This window comes from Aptenodytes forsteri, unplaced genomic scaffold (genome assembly GCF_000699145.1).
Source record: "Aptenodytes forsteri isolate BGI_AS27 unplaced genomic scaffold, ASM69914v1 Scaffold65, whole genome shotgun sequence".
Lineage (NCBI taxonomy): Eukaryota > Metazoa > Chordata > Aves > Sphenisciformes > Spheniscidae > Aptenodytes > Aptenodytes forsteri.
In genome coordinates, this window is record NW_008795127.1 from 501,959 (window position 1) to 509,899 (window position 7,941).

The window sequence follows — 7,941 nt, forward strand, 5'->3', positions numbered from 1 at the left end:
TTTTCAATGTGTGTTTTATTATATGTTCTAAACATTTTTGCCTATATACAGTATAGGAGTAATTAAGTTTAAATGTACAGGATAGTATCACATCTAGTAAAAGGAAAGTTTCAGAAGTAACAGTTAAATAAAGATGTAGTTAATTTTAAGGTTTCTGTTTCTTACATTCACTTTAAACTACTGATAGTTTTTTATCCAGACAGTTTCAAAAATATTTTATTACCTGTTTAATATTTCCCCAAAGATTTTGTTTCTCTGTAAGTAAAAGGGGCTCAACACCCTCCCCCCCAAACAAAGCAAGTCTTCTTTACCACCAATTGTATTGTGCTTATCATAGAACAATTTTCTCATGCTATACTTGGGATTCATATACCTTGCCTCATCCTAGTGACAAGCCTACCAATATTTTGTTGTTAAATCATTATGGTCCTGATGTCTATTTTGGACCACATTGTCATGTTCCTCATATGTTGGCTTCAAATGAGAGTTATTCAGGAGTACAATCAGCAGGATTTTCTGTCCCTGTTTATGGCTGGAGAACCAGAAGCCTGGGATTCGGGGCTTTAAAGGACTCCCACTGTATTTGTAGCACACCTGTAGTTCTCTTCAAACTGCAGAATGAGTGCTGTTGTGGTAGTCTCTGATATTCAAGCCATTCTTTGTAGGCAAGATATATAACTGAATGGCCTTCAGCTTAAGAATGTGGCTTTAGAAAGTGTATCTGCTTCTTCTACATACCCTTTGCAGAATTTTGAGCATTTTGTTAATTGAGTCCCACTGTCTCTTTCTGTTTGTATAGACTTTAGTGTCCTGTGGGGGGAGGGAGTATATACATCAAGTTATATTTATATAAAATAGTATTTATGGGCCCTTCTAAGATCTGCCAGCTGAGACAGGCAAAGTAAAAACAGTAACCAGAAAAGTGGAAACACTGTATTTCTGTGCTTCCCCACAAGTATCTGTGAAAAACTTGGCACAGAAGAGCACTACTTCTAGGATCTCTGTAATCAATGTTACATTTGTGGAAGCTCACAGGTTTCTTACTAAAACAATTCAGGAGTCTCTACTGTTGGGATATGAGTTAGAGTACATTATATTTGAGGAATCAGTAGTAAGAGATACAGATGTTGTGGGTCAACCTCTGCTAGCGGTTCAGGTGGTGGTTTCAGTGAAAGCTGTGTTCGGTTTGTGCTGGGAGGTGCTACCTGTTGGATCTCACTGAGAAGATGTAGCTTTGCTGAACATTGATCACTGCACTGAAACTAGGAATACTGCAGCTTGTAGAAAATTACAGATAATGTGAACACTAAACATTTGCTCTATCTGGAACTCTCAGTTCTCAACTGGTGATATTTTTCTACATTAATGTACTGACTATCAGTATCTGACATAGGAAAATAGCAATTTCTGACCACGTTCTCCTTCTGCATGGAGTAGGTGGTTCAATATCAACATCACTGAGATGTAATTGCTAGTGTAGTCTATTGAAACTAGTGAAAAAGGATTATATTTTTGGATACTAACCCTGCTCTTTCTCTCTCTCCCTTTCTCTCTCTGGCTCATTCACAAAATGATCAAATTTTCAGCTTTCCTATCTTGATACATTCTGTAAGAATTTAAATGTAATAAAATTGTAATTGCTGAATCCTTCACATGTTCATAAGAAACATATTTTAGAAGTTGAATATACCTACAGCAGGGTTGCTTAAGAAAACTGAGTGCAATTTATTGTAAAGGGCCTGTATTTGCTGCCTCCAATCTACTTGCTTAGAAGTAGCACTTCTGTTCTGAAATGCCATGAAGGAATTATACTGCTTGATATATACCTGTAATGCGGTTATCTTACAAAACCAACTAAGATAATAAGTTACAAAGCACCAAAGACTTGAAGAGACTGGATTAGTAAATCACCTCATTCAAATAAAAATGCATTTCTCACTGGCTTCCAAAAGACAGTAGATTATATTTCTATATAACACTTACATATTATATATATGTTTATATAGTACCTATAATGTTATATATATTTTACTATATATAATACTATATAATGTCTGGTGGGTTAGAAAAAGAAAGTATAGCTGTGTAGGAGAGGTCTGATTAAATTCTGAAGCCATATGTTGGTACACGGAAAGCTAATGTTTATGGAGAAGTTAAACATTATCAAAACTGTAGTTTTGGTGCTCTTCATGGTAACTGTAATATGGATAAAAAAATATGGTTAGAGAAGTTATAAAACAAGAAGGGAAAAGTTTCGTGCAGAATAGGAATCTTTCTTTCAAGTTACTTACATAGGAGAGGTGCAGACAGCAACATGAGGTGTTTAATGACATGAGCTTGAACATCAAAAGCCTAAAAGAGTAATTGGAGTCCTTATGCAAACCTTTTAAGATCCTTTTGCTTCTCTGTCTCCCATCTTTCTATAGTCTTTATATCTCTCAGTGACCATGGTTTTACGCCACTCTTGTTACACTGTGTGCCACAAGAACTTCAGATGATTCCTTATGCACTTGAAGTTTCAGGAGAGTATTGTATTTTACAGACAGAAGGAAAAGTGGGGGAAAATATAAACAAATATACATAAGTGTCATCATTATATTTGTTGTGTTTATTCTGTTCTCTTTATCTATTCAACAAGTAGAATGCATATCAAAGTAGATTTGAGTCCTATTTTCTAAATAGTATCTTCTAAATTATTTTAGAAAAAAAAACCTAATTTTTCCTTCAGGAATAACTATTGACTAATTTCACTATCTGGTTCTTATCAGGAAGGCAGGAGGTCTTCAAGATGGACAGGACTTCTTTTTTTGTGTAACTGAATAATTAACAGACACAGACAGATACACATATACCATCTTTTTACAAAAGAAAAAAAAAAAAGTCAAATTTTAAAAGGGACACAGCCTTAAATTCTGTTCCTGTCTGGATAATGTCTGACAAGAGGAGACAGTGCCTATCTATTTGATATTAAAAGTGAAGAGGGAAGAGGTGAAAAGAACTCTGTACCCAATCCCGTCAGTTACCTGAAGATGAATAAGCTAAGAGACTGAGAATCCCTTCCTGCAGCGCCATTCAATTTATAGCAATGGTAGGTTTCATTGAAACAATAACAGGTTTTAGAAAGTCTACAGAAGTGTGACTTTGTTGACATCCTTTTATATTCAGTGAGGAATATTCATGTCTGAAGGTATGCATCACTGATTATTGTGTGAATGTGGTTATCTGTCTCACAGATACTTGCAGAAGCCAGGCAGTAATTCCAAGGAAATACCATTGGTTTTATTTAATGAACGATTTTTCTTAAGTCTTGTAACCATCTTGTAACCAACTTTGTCCCCATAAGGACCTTCTGCCTTCTCAAAGAAAAATAATTTTGCATTATTTATACATGTGAATGAAGCTCCTGGCCCTGAAGTCCTTTGTATGCGAATGGATTTCGGTACCCACATGCCCAGATTTATCCCCCAGCTTCTGGATTCTGGCCAGAAATATTCTCCATTCATGAAGGTGCTGAAGATACTTTTTAATAGTACGCGTCATAGATTTGGCATCATTTCTATTTTGGTATTCTGCAATTTCCAGTATAAAGCTTGTTATACACATACACATGCATACAGTGACATAAAGGCACTGCACACTGTATCCAGATCTTGTGAACCCCACAGATTGTAAATTAAATAATTTAATATTTGAATTTTAGACTGGGCAATATTTTCTTTGGTTAGGACAGCAGTTTTCTGATTAATGTTTTTAATTTTAAGCAATGTTTAATACACACGATAATAAAAGTGACAGTTCAGCTTATAATGAGTTAAGGATGTTTCTGAGAATACACAAGAGGTTTTTAAGAGACTTCCAAAGTTTATGTTCGCAGAACAGAAGCCCACAAATTAACCCAAATACATTTTTCTCATCTTTTACTATGTTCGCGTATCTCTAGCTTTAATAATCTCAACATTGCATTTATGAATAGTGCTTGCACTTTCAAGGCTGTATTCCAGTTAAAATAGTAAAATAACATTAAAAGAGTAAAATAATATTTGCAATTGACTGCAGTGATAACTAGGAGGAAAGTAACACATATAGGATTATTAATGGTAAAATTTCATGAAAGTTAATAACAAAAATAATAGAGACTGAAAGAATGAAAGTAACCCATACATACACACCACTTTTTTTTTTAACTCCCCCAACTTTGATGTATGTCAGTGGTGCTGCCCTTCATACACAGAATCCAAAGGTCCCCATTTGGACCTGGTTTACACCGTTCTCTATTGACCCGCTTTTCTGGTGCTGGAGAAGGAGCAGGGCTCCTTTTCGCACTTTCACGTTAGTCCTTAACTAATGTGGAGGATCTCTGTTCTGTGACGTGGAGCGTGGCATTGTCCTTAAGTATTCATCCCAGCCTCTTTGTCTGTCCAATTCCAAGCGAGTGAGATGAATCTCCTGCAGTACAAAGAAGTGTCTTAAAACCAGTTGTCCAATAAAATTGTTCTGTTTAATACTGTTAGGTTTACAAAACCAGCTTTTCAGATGTTAGGTCCTTTCTCAGCGGAGTTCACAGACAATGTCAGGAAACAATAGCCTGTGTCAGTGGAGATTGTACCTTGTGGAAGTCAATGTATTAAATGTAGGGTGGACGGCAGCCTCGATCCCCATGCAGAGGTAAACATAAATAAACACCCACTGTGTTTTTTCTATTTTCCCTGGCTGACCTTCACTGTTGTAGCTGGGCTTTCCTCTTCTGATATTTGCCAGGTTATATAAAAAAGATGTGCCTCCTGGCTGAAATGATGAAACATAAAGCCTGTTCTCGGGCTGTGGAAGCCTGATGGATGTGAAACAGCTAGCGGTCTGCGGCTGGGCTCCGAAAGGAAGTCTGAGAGATGCAATTAGTGCTATGGTTAAAAGTAAAAGATTAATAATTTTTTCTGCTTTAGACTGATGTATAGAAATCTGCACAATGTAAATTTGCTGATTCAGGTATTTTTAAGAACGTATATAGAGATGATTTATTGGAGTGGAACACTAGAATTGGGTATTTCCTGGTAAATCAAACTGGCATTTAACATACAAAGGGGGCAATATATTTTAAAAAGTGTAATATTTTTTTTGCTTTTTAAATATCTGGCATCTGAGGTAGCCTGTGCTGCAGATCTTACCAGAAGAAAAGTACAAAGAAAGTTACCGGGAAAGAAAAGGGGAGTGGGGAGTGAAACATTTGATATGAAGAGGACAGAAAGTGGAAGTCTGTGATGCAGCCAAGAAGTGGCGAGAGAGAATGAGGAAGAGCCACAAAAGAAAGCAGGGAAGTGCTGTCACTGACAATGGACAGCAGGCACAAAACCCAAGAAAAGATGGCCTCTAAGTGCCCTAGATACAAATAACATAGTTTTGGCTGTTGGTTTATCTAACAAGAGATACACAATTTTCCTATGAGGCTGATTTCATAGAGGAAAGAAAATGAGAGTATCTTATCAGGGAATGCACTAGAAATGAAAAGCTTAGACAGCTTTAAGAGCAACCAAAATGATTCATGAAGTAAGTGGGACAGAGGTAAGACTTCTTTTTCTAAGGGGGAAAAGTTGGTCAGACAATGAAAATGGAGAGAGAAAAATATTAGTTGGGGAATGACAGATCATGGAAGAAGTAAGGATAAAATTAAATGATGTTAGATTTATTCTGAGAATATTTCAGAATATTCAGATAGGGAACAGGCAGGCTAGAAATGTAGAATTCTTGACATATATTTACCTCACTGGACAGAGAAGACTCTAAAAGAGAGACAGATTAGGTAAAATCAGGGTTCTGCTGAAGTCAGTGTCCAAAATCTTCCAACAAAGCCAGGATTTCACTCAAAGGACACAAAAGCATGCAGAAGAATTTATTAGAAATCAGCAGATAGCATCCTAAAGACCTAATAAAAAGGAGGAAATGGTTTAGAAGTGTCGAGACAGGAAAGAGGATAAACTTGAAGTAGAAACTTCAGAATACTGATCCCAAAGCTCAGAAAAGTTGCCTATTTTCCTGGTGGTATACAATTATGATTTAACACCAATGAAATTGATAAATGGAGTTTCACAGCGATTTTTGTTTCATGTATATACAAAGCTGAATATGTATTCAGTATATTCAGACGGGGGAGTTCTGCATGTGTGTGTATATTTAGCAAATTTAAGTCAGGGCTGACATTTAGGTAGGCATTACAATAGACCTCAGTTAAAATCACTTGTGCCTCAAAGCTTATAGAAATCACTTACGTACAGATTTAGAATACAGTTGCAGAAATCATCTTTTTCAGAATATTCTGAAAAGTAGAACTGTACTATAAAAACTTAGATAGCCTTTAAATATATTATACTTGCTATTTTTGTTTAGTCAGCATAAAATGGCTGGTAAATAGTCAAATACATTTAATCTCTGAAAGTCTCCTAATCTGCAGATACACTGAAGGACCTGGGGATCCTACATGGAATATATATCTGAAGTGCAAATATCTGTCTGACATCATGACCTGCAAAATCCCTTTTCAGCCAAGTCAAATCCTGCAGAAATTGCAGCTCTCTAGAATTTTCTGGTTTCATTTTGGATTTATTCATAGTAATCTCACCCTTTCAGATGTGAGAAGTTTAACAATCATCTTCAAACTTGCTTGTTCTCCCTGTATCTCTTGAAAAGTTTAATCCAGTAGGTAAACTCAGACCTCAAAATGCAGATGCAGCCACATCTTTCATTCAGCGAAGTAATTCCATGACTTGCACACCAGTTTCCTACAGATAATTGAATTTTAATTGATTTGTATCAAGGTTTTACCAGGAGCTCACCCATTTTCAGACAGTGGACACCCAGGAAAGAGTTGCTAGGAACACTCTTATAAGTGGGGCAGAACTTTAAAGCATGACATTGGATTAAGGATTTTCCAACAATATTTCTCCTCTATGGATTCTATGTGTGATCATGGTACATCTTCTTGAGAGGGCATGAGTAGGGTCTCTTTCTTCTGTCTTGCTGTCTGACTTCATGAGACATTTAGGAGTGTCTTATTTTGAGTATCTTTCTGTCAAACTGGTTAAAAGTAGCCAAGAAGTTCAGAAGTTCCTAGGTGGAGACTAGAAGTATATAGATAGTACAATCACAAAAAACTAATTCCCTGAAATTTATTTAATCATATTCGTAAGTAAAAAATTCATCCCATCATAAAGAAAATAGATTTTTTTTTTTAAATAATGTGGGATATTGTTGAGCACATTTCTATAATTCCTGTTTTCTCAATGGAAAAAGAGACTGAATGTCGGCTGCAGCTTGAATGCCCTGTCTGTCCTGTGCATGTTGTGTTTACAGCCCTATTTAACTTGGAAGTCTTGCATTTAATTTATAAAAGAAGCTGTAATATGATGTATTCCCAGCTTTCTAGCTTCACAGGTACCATGTAGCTGAAATGATACAGTAACTATTACAGTTCTACACACACATTTCAGGAATTATCTAAAGTATGGTTAATATATGCTTTATACAAGGCAGGAGATTAAAATCAAAAGGGCAATTCTACATATATGTAGAAATTATCCGTATGTTTCCTTTACTTATTCTTAAACTGACTTTACCAGTGAAATCATCAGATTGAATGGTCATATCCATATAACATACAGTTCCCTTTTAAATTAGGAAAAATATCTATTATTTTATAATGCTGATATATGATGCTAGGCAGTTATAACACTGACTGGAACTGGTTTTAAATATTATTTTAACTTACTTTGCATGATCGACCAGGGGAAAAACAAAGCTAAAAGGAGGATGTAGTAGGACTAAGGTGTTCGGTGAACACTGAGCGTCGTCCAGCCGTACTTCCTCTCCGAGCTGAGCTGCCGCAGCGCAGCCCCGGCCGGTTTGGCCCGGTGCGGGGCGGAGGGCGGGGGCGTCCCCAGGAGGGCGGAGGGC

General features: G+C 36.4%; 1 long non-coding RNA gene across 1 annotated transcript; it reads right to left on the reverse strand.

The window, feature by feature from the left end:
- Positions 1-3,504: 3,504 nt before the first annotated feature.
- LOC103897350 lies at positions 3,505-7,891 on the reverse strand. Its single transcript, XR_657482.2, has 2 exons — positions 7,757-7,891; positions 3,505-4,446 (listed from the first exon to the last, which is right to left on the reverse strand). It is a non-coding gene; the product is annotated as an uncharacterized LOC103897350 (long non-coding RNA).
- Positions 7,892-7,941: the final 50 nt, after the last annotated feature.